The sequence below is a fragment of the Cyclopterus lumpus genome, chromosome 17, assembly GCF_009769545.1.
Source record: "Cyclopterus lumpus isolate fCycLum1 chromosome 17, fCycLum1.pri, whole genome shotgun sequence".
NCBI lineage: Eukaryota > Metazoa > Chordata > Actinopteri > Perciformes > Cyclopteridae > Cyclopterus > Cyclopterus lumpus.
In genome coordinates, this window is record NC_046982.1 from 17,236,237 (window position 1) to 17,247,261 (window position 11,025).

General features: G+C 41.8%; 1 pseudogene; it reads right to left on the minus strand.

Annotated features, from left to right (window-relative positions):
• Nucleotides 1-11,025, minus strand: part of LOC117746375 — a 76,460-nt pseudogene that overhangs the window by 51,907 nt on the left and 13,528 nt on the right.

Consider the following 11,025-nt stretch of genomic DNA (forward strand, 5'->3'; position numbering starts at 1 on the left):
TTTACCACTTATTCAATGCCTACACTTGGAAAATCCAATATTTTAGGACTTTTGGGACTCTGCGTCCCAAAGTTCAAGTAAACTGACCAAACAGGGTGCTTTGTGTTGCAGATTTTTTCATTTGAGCAAATACAAGATGGAAATGAAGAAAACCTTAATTGGCTGTTCATTATCATCAATAACATATGCTATAATATATGCATATTTCACATGGCACTGTTCAATGTTCGAGTTCAGCATTTTGGTCGTCCCCATCTGCCTTTTTTTGCCACCAGAAGTGACGTAAGAAGGTGGAGCTAAATACAACCGAATCCAGATGAGTTACTAACTGATGAAAATTGCATAACAAATTGGATCCTAGTTATGTGTACATGTTAAAAATCAACAGCATCAACATCTCAACATGTTCAGAGGTTCAGAACAGATGTTAACACAGAAGCACCAGAACACTTAGCCTGAGCCACAGAGCACAGACACTCAGAATACCTGAAGTACCGGGCAGGTTTATTTCTTTTAGCCTCAATAGCTGAGGAGAAGTGGACTTGAGTCATCGAGCTGCAGGTTTAATGTCAGCTAAGTGGAAACAGGCCTTTGACATCACGCTGCAGTCTCTCAGTGTTTCACAACAGCAGCTTGATAGAGGAGCGCCTCCTCTCTCAGCACGAGCATGAACATTTTTATGGGTCAGAATCATAAAAGCAAATGAAAATAAACACGGCAGAGGGCAACAGTAAAACCCACTCTGAGGACGTCACAAAATCAGACGCAGCTGGAGGTTGTTATTATTCTCCATCTCTTAGACTGAAAAACTGATGCTGAGAGAGATGAAAATCATCAGCACTTGCTTTCAACTGGACCATCACGCATTTTAGATTTGAACCATTTTAATTTTAAAAAAGGGCTGCGAGGATAATCTAAAGCACAAAGAAGCAAATGCCTTCAAATCCAAAAAGCAAAGGTTTTCACAGCTTCAGCTTTGTTCACATTGAGTCTGTGAATATTAGCGCTCGAGTGGCAGAGTGGAGTCTAATCATCGAGGAGCAGGTTTAATGGTCCCCAGGTGGAAACAGGTATTTCAGCTGTAATGGCACCATATTAGATGAATGAACAGTGTAATAATGTAGATGAATGAATGTAGTAATCATGTTGTGTAGTGGAGATGAATGGCGTCCTGACTGGCTGGATCCTGATGGAGACGAATCAGCGTTGTCCAAAGAAACCTTCAGGTTTCACACTTTAATTGTTTTTGGATGACTGGCTGCAATAAAACTGTCATTGATTATATGCAGCGCAATAATTATCCTTTTAATTGGCTTCTCTCTGCATTGAAACCCAATAAACATATTGTACATGATAGATTTATAGGTGTGTAGACGTTTATCTTGAGGGTGTTGCAACTTTAACTTGGTCCAGGGTCCAATTAAAATAATGCAAGATATGTAGCCCCCCTATTTCTCCGATAATGTTCAAATCTCGTCTTAATTGCTTTTTAGATAAAAATACATTTCATTAAATAAATCTCGGCAGAAATGTACTGAGGCAATGCAGCTATGACGTTATACTTTATCGTTTAGAGAAACAGCAAACTCAGCAGTAAATTAAAACAGCTGAACTGCCTCCTGCGATGCTTTTGTATCCCGAACATGCTTTCACACAGAACTGTAAGCTAAAGCCAAACTAACGCTGCCTCCATCGAAAGCCTCTCTGTTAATGGGTGTTGTTCTCCACCGCTGAGATAAGAGGCGATTATCATGATTCACGCCGCGCGGTCCGATCCGAGCCCACAACTCTGACAACGAGGCTTTTAGCGTCCATTACTCCGTCAACGTTAGTGTGCAGCACTTCATCTCAACACAAGATCCTCGTCTGCCTCTCCATATGCACGATGATTTCACTTTTTAAAAGTTCATATTTAGTTAAAAGGTATAAACAGGCCGCTGTTGGACGATCACAGTTCATCTTTCATTGACAAATGAGACACTGGCAGAGCTTCCTCTGTCCCACCTCTGACATTGCTCGTGCAAGTATTTCTTAAAAAATATATGAGACCACATCTCCTAAAATAGATTGCAGTTTAAAGATTTGGTTGACCTAAGGAGGATAAATATATACAGATGTCAACATGTTGTTAAAAGCTGCATTAAGACATTTTTAATCAGTTTCACGTCAGCCTCGTGTCACGCTGACAGAAACCTGAATTGCAACGTGATTAACTTTGTGAAACGATTGGCAACAAAACTACTTGGAAAAAGTTCATAGCCTGGTTCTTCTTGGGAGGATATTATAGCATCATTATGAAACACTGGTATTTTATATTGACATTTTGTGGGTTTCATCGGCTTAATTTGGAAAAAAGGCCACTTTGCAAACTACTCCTAGAAGTTGTAGCACCTGTGTTTCAATGGGCTCTCAGTTTTGTGTCTTCCTATTGTTGTATCTTTAAAAAGAAATAATGATAGCAAAAATGTCACCAGGATGGCTGAGAGGTTAAGGCGTTGGACTTAAGATCCAATGGGTGTAAGCCCTCGTGGGTTTGATCCCCACTCAATACAATTGAGATACTCTAGTATAATTAAAAAGCTGTAGATATAGTGGAGTAATGTCTACTTGAGAAGACTTGTCTGTTATAAGAGCTTCTTCTATCCTTGTTGAGAAGCTGTGGATTAATGTCTACTTGAGGAGACAATCCTCTCCTTGCTTCACCTCTAGTGTAAAAAACAACAGATTCAGACTCATCCACTTCCCCACCTGCTCTCTCTCTTACTTGTGGAGAGACTATGATAGTTATGTGGATGAAAGGCATACTTAGTGCATGCACAGATTACCAATGTTGTGTCATTCATGAGAACAGGCTGTAATTATATGCCGGTGTAGTTGTTAATGCTTTATTGATGTTAAAACGCTACACTTGAAGCCTTTAGAGGTTTCATATATGCATATAGAGAGTGTTAAGTCTATAAATATTCAGTCGAGCTGATTACAAACATCAGAAAGTGTCCGGCTTTGCCTCGGTGACACTGTGGCTCTGAGTAGTTTCTCTTTGATGGGGAAATTATCTGGTCTGAAGTCCATTTAGGACAGTTTGTTCCAGCAGTTATCGTTACGAGTCCTGATGTACAGTCCTATTACAAAGACTGAGCCTCACAGTGGCTCTTTATAGTCGCTCTTTAAGATTTCTAGCGTTAGTAAAAGAGCGGTTCTGAGCTTAATACATATTTAATTCCACTGCTTTAAACGCGATCCAGCTACTCAACAGTCACCAGGAGGCCTCAGGCTCTGTGGTCCTCTGATGCTCCTCCTGATAGTCTTTTTTCTGGCTCTGTGGTCCTCTGATGCTCCTCCTGATAGTCTTTCTTCTGGCTCTGTGGTCCTCTGATGCTCCTCCTGATAGTCTTTTTTCTGGCTCTGTGGTCCTCTGATGCTCCTCCTGATAGTCTTTCTTCTGGCTCTGTGGTCCTCTGACGCTCCTCCTGATAGTCTTTTTTCTGGCTCTGTGGTCCTCTGATGCTCCTCCTGATAGTCTTTTCCTGGCTCTGTGGTCCTCTGACGCTCCTCCTGATAGTCTTTTTTCTGGCTCTGTGGTCCTCTGATGCTCCTCCTGATAGTCTTTCTTCTGGCTCTGTGGTCCTCTGATGCTCCTCCTGATAGTCTTTTTTCTGGCTCTGTGGTCCTCTGATGCTCCTCCTGATAGTCTTTTTTCTGGCTCTGTGGTCCTCTGACGCTCCTCCTGATAGTCTTTTTTCTGGCTCTGTGGTCCTCTGACGCTCCTCCTGATAGTCTTTTTTCTGGCTCTGTGGTCCTCTGACGCTCCTCCTGATAGTCTTTTTCTGACTCTGTGGTCCTCTGATGCTCCTCTTAGTCTTTTTCCCTGCAGGCGTTCACACTTGCTGCTGTTGGCGGTGGGAGAGCCCTCATCGTGCAAAGCAGGTGAAACACAGTCGTCTGAAGAGGTGAAATGAGAGGGACGGCTCTCCAATGCCGAGTGCTGTATTCTCTGAGGAGATAATGTGTGTTGAGAGCACAGCCAGAGCTTTTGGCATTTAAGAGCCGTCGTCCCTCACATTGTGACCAGTGAAGCACAAACACGGCTGACTCAGAGGGAAATGGAGCTAAATGTTGAATACCTGCAGGACTCCACTGAACCTCGACACTGACCCCGGCTGTGTGAGGCAGAGATCGTCCCTGAATATTAAACCTCTGCAGCTTCAACCTCGGCACAAGCCGGGTTGGCTGTAGCTCATGGTGTAGATGTTTGTTCCGTAACCACAAGGTACCTGGTTTGATCCCCGTCTCTACCCATTAGTTGCGTGTCTTTGAGCAAGACACTGAACCCCCAGTTGCTCCCCGGGCGCTTCACTGCAGCCCACTGCTCCTTAATAACTAAGGATGGGTCAAATGCAGAGAAGAATTTCCCCACGGGGATCAATAAAAGTGTCCATTTTTTTTTTTTTCTATCAGACTCAACGTCCAAACGAGGGTGAACTAAAGAGTTATATCTGGCATTTACATTTCAGGCATACAGATTTACAGCAGAAAGAAGTTGTAGCATTGCTTGAAACAGTAAGGGGTTCAAGATATATGACCTATTACAGCAGAAAATCAAAATTTTTGACTTATTATTATTATTATTATTATTATGAAGAATAATGCTTGTAAATTGAGAAATCTACTGTGGTAGAACATCATAGTGTTGACTGACCTAATACTGGGCCAAAATAAGACCCCGTTTCTTACTCAGGTGAAAAATAAATAAAAGAAATGCAGAACTTCACTGACAAGAGCAGGAAACCATTATATTGACATCTGAGTGATGCGATATGGCTTTTGATTTCAATATAATATCCTCCCATCACATGAATGTTTCATCGTTTATTGTACCCGAGGAGGATTTACAGTGAGAGAAAGAGTCAAAACCCTCCTGCAGTCCATCTATTCATCCACCATCTCACTTCTATCAGTCATGGGGTGAATAAACCGTGAATCTCACAGCAGTAAAAAATCTGTAAAAAAAATCTTTGGAGCGTCGAAGCCTTGGCGCTGTCAAGCTCGATTATTCACGACTGGCGTGATAGGTAGATTTGTACTCGGCTCAGGAGAGACAGAGAGGGAGGCCACAGCTCATTCACCTGCATAGTCCACTTCTTTACCGTTTCGCTGGAATAACAAAGTGCCCGCAGAGTCCATGACGGAGACGCAGACCCTGAATACCGATGAGCTCCATCCATCAGCTCCACAAACAGCAGTGAACAGAAGGTCCTACATTTCAGAGCTCCGTGAGCTCCACAGACCCACTCGATGTGAGGGGAGCCCACTTGTTCAGGCATTCGGAGCGTATGACAGAAAGCAGGATAATGAGGCTCCAGCGAACGCTTGTTTTGGCTCCGGAGAAAAAACGTCAATGTTCATTTTGCTATTTTACTTCTACCTCCAGTTTGACCCCGAACAGATTCTGCCAGGATGTAATAAAGCACTGGCACTGATATTCTACTTGGGACTTTAAGTTGGAGAGTTACACACACCGACCAAGATTTTGTGTGGTTAAAGATTATTTGATGATGCTGAAGACTTTCGGACGTTTTGGTCTCTTTAGTTGGTTTGAGCAGGTTACCAATGCACTGAATGAAATCACAACTTCTTCACCGCGACCCTGTTGATGTTGCACAACACTCGGGGCCCGTTGGAGGCAATAACATTCTTGTTCTTGGGCTCCCAAACAACCTTACAATGAAACAATTAAAATGTATCAAAAGAAAATCCCTCAAGTAAAAGAATTAGAAAAGTAAAAAATAGTGCAGACGTTGAAATATGGGAATAAACTATATGCATGACTAGGGTTGCAAAGGGGCGGAAAGTTTCCGGTAAATTTCCGGAAACTTTCCGGAAAGTTTCCACGGGAATTTTGCCTCGGGAATTTTGGGAACATTTTTTTTTTGCAAAAGCATATAACAGGGAACTTAAATGTAGTCGAGAACAAGACTATGCACGCCTAGCTCAGCTGGACCCTGAATGCAGCTCGTTGGGAACATTGTCTGCCAGAAACATAAAACATTCTGTTGTTGAACGTCTTTGTCATCAATGTTGCGTCTGAACGTTTCAGCCCTATGCCTGGCAAGTGTGAGAGCGCCGAGTTGCGTAGAGGCCAAGAGCGGTATTGCATACAGATAGAGATTTCAATTATAGCTCGCAACATATTGAAAAAAATAACTGAACTAGTTCATTTTTTGGAGCTGTGAACTTAGTTCAACATTTTGAATTATGAACTATGAACTGAACTAGTTCATGTAGAAAGTGAACTTTCCCAACACTGTTTGTCATTACCTAGCATATTGATTACTTAATAATAATAATAATAATAATAATAATAATAATAATAATAATACATTTTATTTGGAGGCACCTTTCAAGTCACCCAAGGTCACCTTACAATAAAATAATACAGGATAAAAGATAAAAGCATGAAAGATAGGAACAATATTAAAACAGAACAAAAAATACTTGGTAAACTGAAGACATGTTCATTTTAATACCAAGTTTATTTGTTTGCAGTAGACTACAGCAGTGAGGAGGACGTTGATGAGGTCCAGGAAGAAAGCATTTAGACCTGAAAGGATTCAGGGAAAAATACCCCCAAAAAAAATTGGGTAGGGGGGTGGTGATCATAGGGAATACACCTTTTTTATTCAACGTTCATGTTTTTGTTGTTCGATGAAAGAATAAAGTTCTACTCACAAAATATCAAAAATGTCATTTTAAAAAGTTGTATTATAAATGTTTGCATGCATGTCTGCTTATGACAAGGTAAATACAGTTAAATTACCCAAAAATGTCCAGTTTATTCCCGTTAATTCCCGTTAATTCCCGTTAATTCCCATATATTCCCGTCTATTCCCGTTTATTCCCGTGGAAAGTTTCCAACTTTGAATATTCCCGGAATTTTGCAACCCTGTGCATGACATACAATACTGTGGTGGACTGGTGTGCAGTAGTGGTAAAATTAATAAACAGGATAAAATGAATATACTTAACTCAAATGTTGATCCACACACAGTGCCGTAACCATACGGTTGTTAAATTTAGATCGTGCCCTCATTACGGAGGTTACTGGACATTCCAAATAATGAGAAAAACAAAAAAAACGACCTCATTAAAAAAATCTGTGACAAAGTGCATCAGCTGTAAAGATGAATTGCAAACAAAAAAATATCAAATGAAATGTTGTTGTTTTTACATTCATTTAATGCACACAATGTGTTGGATTTATATTCTGGCCGTGGGAGATTGAACAAGCTGATTAAAACTGATGAATTATTCAACAGTAGCCAGTATCTGTTCTCTGCCTGTGGCCCGACTTAATTGATTAATTGAAATGCAGAGCACCGTACTGTGCTAACTAATACCCCGAAGGTAAGGACATGGCAGGAGCTCTCCTCTCGTAGTTTAATTAGCATTGCTTTGACACATAATTAATAGCACAGGATGAGAGAATCTGATCAGGCTTCACACCAGCATATGGCACCTTCCATCTACAGCCACGCGGCAAAGACCTTACCTCAATGTCGTTCCTACGTATAAAAACTGACACCAGGGGGAGGTTCAAACAACCATAATTGCAAAAAAAAAAAGGATTCATCCGTGAAGGAATTGCACAGAAAACGGTCTCTTATAATGAAGGAGATTTGACGGTAATAGTCAGGAATCAAGAAGTGTCGCAAGAAAGCTGAACGGTAATATATTAAATTGAATGCTGCAGGAAACATTAGACAGACGAAGGCACAAAGAAGAGCATGAATAGGCTTCAATACATAATACAGAAACACCTTCATAATGGGCATATATTTACATATTAATAGCACCTTTATTGAGGAATAGTTACAAAGGTAGTCTACTCATGAAAGATCTTGTGTGAAAGGAGGACTGAAACTACCCTGTAAAGAGATACATCTGAAAGAGGATACGACTATAATGGTGACAGATAGCATGGAAATCCATTTCAAGACTACTGAAACCGACAAAGACAAGACACCCCACACATACCTGAGGATTTTTTGTATTCAGAGATCTATCGAAACTTTTGTGGACTTGCTGAATTATGCAGCATTTCAGCAGGATGAAGAAAAAGAACGAAATGAAATAGAGAAATAACACAGTTGCAATGTGTAGCAGTCTTCACGCCCTGCCTCTTGGAGATTATATTATGCTACGGCACTGCCATGCTAATTAAGTTTTGAGGGAAACGGTTTCCGTCTTGGATTACATTTGCTTTTGTTGTATCACAAATACATTTAGGGAGAAAGTCCGGGGGCTATGGGTTGAAAAACACAGGGACTGTTGGTTGTGTCCTGTTTAAACTGAGTACTTTTGTTGCGTTTTGGTTTCATTCGAGGAACAAGATCCGAGATTGGAAGCATTACAATTGTTTCTCAACGGCTCTCAACATGTCTGCTCGCAGTTAACAATGCTAAGAGTGTAAACTACGGCGAAAGTGCTGACCGGTAAAGCCAGGACGACGCCATTAAAAGCTGTCACCACTGTATGACAGCGGTGCAGAGACAGTCTACTTGTGCTTTGTGGACTTGGAGAAGGCGGATCGGTGTGGCTGCAGCAGTTAAACAGACGCTGCACTGGACCGTCTTGGTGAAGAGGGAGCTGAGACGGAAGGTGTAGCTCTCAATTTACTGGTCGGTCTACGTTCCGACCCTCACCGATGATCACGAACTCTGCGTTGTGACCAAAAGAACGAGGTTACGGATACAAGTGGTCAAAATGAGTTTCCTTCGTAGGGTGGCCTGGCTCATGCTTTGAGATAAGGTAAGGAGATGAGTTTCCTCTGTAGGGTGGCCGGGCTCAGCCTTTGAGATAGGGTAAGGAGATGAGTTTCCTCTGTATGGTGGCCGGGCTCAGCCTTTGAGATAGGGTAAGGAGATGAAATAGGGTAAGGAGCTCGGACATCTGGAGGGAACTTGGAGTTGAGCCGCTCCTTCGTGTCAAAAGGAGTCAGCTGATTCAGATCTAATTCAGATGCCTCCTGAGCGCCTCCCACTGGAGGTTTTCCAGGCACGTCCAACTGGTAGGAGACCCAGGGGAAGACCCAGGACACGCTGGAGGGATTATATCTTCCAGCTGGCCTGAGAACGCCTCGGGATACACCAGAATGAGTTGGAAAATGTTGCAGGTGAGAGGGAAGTCTGGTGGATCTTGTTACTTTCTGCATAATGATGCTAGTATATCAAAAATCATTCTTACGAGTGGGGATCGAACCCATGAGGGCTTATGCCCATTAGATCTTTAGTCCAACGCCTTAACCTCTCAGCTATCCTGGTGACATTTAGAGTCACAGATTTAGAGAACAGTGAGACGTGTCTTCCCAACATGTTGATTGAAATAACATTTATATTGTCTATCACTTTGCCTGGTGGTACTCCAAGCTCCCAAACTACAAGACCACATTGAATACATCTGCTAATGTCTTGCTGAGCTATTGTAAAGTGCGTCCTCAGCACTGAGCAGTGCAATAAGAAGGTCTCTCTGCAGTAGAAACCTCTGCAGAGACAAGGTCGAATTAAAGCTTCTCCGCTCGTTGTCAAAAGATCTGAAAGATGGTTCATGAATGCACAATAATGCTTATGTACAGTGAGCAGCCCACACATAAAGCAGTATAATGCGCACAGCACTAATCTACCGCTGCCTTTGAAAAGGATGGAGCGATCATCCTCCTCCTCGCCGAGGCTCGTCACACTGAGTAGAGACGTGGGCGAGACAGACGTCAATCAAATGAAGTGATCAAAAACAGCCACAAGGAACATTTAGAATCTCTTCATCTTTAAACTGCCATATTTAACACACATAAAGGCAGACGATTGAGTTGAAAGAAGCTGTTGAGAAACAAGATTTTTTTTAACAGGGTGCAGTGAAAACACTGCTGAAGCCCCTAAACATTCACTGTCAATCATAACAACACAATTATGCAGATTTAGAGGGAAGGCTGCAGGCTACATCACTCGTACTAAGAGCTCCAGAGGGAGATATCATAAAATATCTACTAAGCTACCAGCTTTGAATATATTTGCGTCTTAATTGAAAACATCAACACATCTATTGAAAAAGAAAGCAAATGTTCTTCTTTCATTCAGGCAAAAAAACACACATATTCACATCAGCCAGGCGGCTTAGCGAAATTAATTTATTTCACAAGTGAGACATTAAATCAAATGGGACATTCGGTACTCGTAAAATTAAGGGGAAAAAAATCCAAACTGCTTAGTTGAAGGAGTTAAAAGGCAGAAAATACTGATGCTAGAGCAGCAAATTGCAAACCTCTTTTCTTGTCACTCCACTGATCTGAGGGTAATGTTTTCTTAATTGAGATAGAAGGAAGGTCGAAAGTGCAACTATCGAAGACTTGTCGCAAGCCGTCTCCTCTGCGGTGAGTTTATGTGATGATTGTCCTCCTGGTTACAAGAAATCTGTGCAGCTGTCGCTAGACTGGATTGAACCCTCGACCACCCAGATGTTTGGTGCCACCACGAGTGTTTTAATTCTCATTTTTAAAGTGTCTACATTTGAAACGAGAAAAAATGAGCTTTTTTTCTGAAGTGTCAGCGCAGGGAGGAAGAAAAAAAAGAAGCCAACTTAAAGTAATACAAAAATTATAATTACTAGTTTATATAGAAGGCTGTAACGGTTCCTGTATTTGTCATTTTTCAGCACTGCTGAAGAGACAAGAAAACACAAGCCATGTATACGATACCGACACCACCTGTGCTGCAGCAACATTGAGTTATATAAAAGCTCCACAGGACACACAGTGGAGCGTGGAGCTCAGTCTTCCTCTGTGTGTGTGTGTGTGTGTATGTGTTAAAACCTCACTAAACCACAACAGCAGCGGCAGTCCAGGCATCCACAGTTTTACTTTAATGGATGTCTTCCTGTGGGAGGCATTAGCGGATAGATGCTCTTTAAAAGAAACTAAACAGCTCTGCAGATAATTTGATGTGCTCCACCGTCTCCCGCCAATCAAACACTGGG